Consider the following 1,758-nt stretch of genomic DNA (forward strand, 5'->3'; position numbering starts at 1 on the left):
TTTCTAAATATTTTTGTGTGTATAAGATCTTTTCTTTATTTCTTTTATCTTTTTTGGGCAAAGACCTTATTGTGGTATATAATTGCATCAAAGGGGATCCAGAGTTTAGTAAATTTTTTGTGTATAATTTCAAGCTGTTTTCCAGAATATTTGTATCCATTCATAGGGCTACCAAAGACATATTCTATCAATATGCCATTTTTCCCACAGCCTAGCCAACATTTATCATTTTCCTTTATTGTCATCACTGCCAATCAAATGAGTGTGATTTGGAATCTCAGAAGTGGTATAATTTTTATTTCACTAATTTATAAGTAATTTGGAATATTTTTTCATTTGCTATAGGTCATCTGGATTTTGCTTATCATAAGACCTTTCATTAATTGGGGAATGGACCTTATTATTATAAATTTGAATCATTTTCTTATAGAGCTTGGAAATAAGATTTTAAACAGGGGGAAATTCTTCTCCCCCTCTTCCAGCAAAAAAAAAAAAACCTCATCTAGGTATGCTTCATCAGAGGAAACAACTTTCAATTTCATTCAATAGTAAATAAAAGTCTTTTCCCTCCTCTCTTCATCCTGCAAAGAATGGTAACTTCAACTAAGACTTCTCACAGGATTGGTTAACTTTTTTCCCCTGTGAAGAAGGAAAAGGAATGGATAGAACTAACGTCACCCAAGCTTTCTTCCCGGTTATCCACCATGGCGCAAGATCAAAGTGAAAAGGAAAACCCATGCGGGAATTAAGAATCCGAAAGCTCTGCCTTAACATCTGTGTTGGGGAGAGTGGGGACAGGCTGACCAGAGCAGCCAAAGTGTTGGAGCAGCTTACAGGCCAAACCCCAGTGTTCTCCATATACTGTCAGGTCTTTTGGAATCAGGAGAAACGAGAAGATCGCAGTTCACTGCACAGTCCGTGGGGCCAAAGCTGAAGAGATTCTGGAGAAGGGACTGAAGGTGCGAGAATATGAGTTAAGGAAAAATAACTTCTCAGCTACTGGCAACTTTGGCTTTGGGATCCAAGAGCACATCGATCTGGGGATTAAATACTACCCAAGCATCGGTATCTACGGCTTGGACTTCTATGTGGTGCTGGGCAGACCCGGGTTCAGCACTGCAGACAAGAAGCGTAGGACAGGCTGCATTGGGGCCACACAGAATTGGCAAAGAGGAAGCCATGCGCTGGTTCCAACAGAAGTACGATGGCATCATCCTTCCTGGCAAATAAAGTCCTGTTTTCTATTAAAAGGTCAATAAAATGAAAAAAAGAAAAAGAAACGTCACCCAAGGAATGTGAGAGTTTGACCTTAGGAAATATCCCGGGGCAATGGAAAGATGCTCAGTTTGATTTGTTCTCTAGAACAGGGATATGTGGCATTGTACTCCAGAATCCTCAAGAACAAAAGTGAGTAATCAAAGAGAACTTTTAATATCCCAACAACGACTAGGTCACAAACCTAAAGTTTCCAAATATGATGGACTTTTTGTTTTTAAGTTACAAATTTTCTCTAAATAATGGAGAAGGCAAAAAACAATACCCATTTCAAATAAGTATAGCAGTGTAAATCAAATTTTCACACTAACTTTTTTTAGAGAAAAGAAAAAGAAAAAATGTTTGTTTCTGTGCTCTGAGTTCAATAGTTCTATATCAGAAGGTAGATGGAATGTTTCATTCATAAGTTCTGTAGAAATGTACTAGATCATTGTATCCATCAGAATTAAGAAATTTTTCATATTTGATTATTTTAAAGAACTT

At 37.2% G+C, this 1,758-nt stretch overlaps 1 pseudogene; it reads left to right on the forward strand.

The window, feature by feature from the left end:
- Positions 1-704: 704 nt before the first annotated feature.
- Positions 705-1,264, forward strand: LOC141499721 (large ribosomal subunit protein uL5-like; annotated as a pseudogene).
- The last annotated feature ends 494 nt before the right edge of the window (positions 1,265-1,758 follow it).

The sequence above is a fragment of the Macrotis lagotis genome, chromosome X, assembly GCF_037893015.1.
Source record: "Macrotis lagotis isolate mMagLag1 chromosome X, bilby.v1.9.chrom.fasta, whole genome shotgun sequence".
Lineage (NCBI taxonomy): Eukaryota > Metazoa > Chordata > Mammalia > Peramelemorphia > Peramelidae > Macrotis > Macrotis lagotis.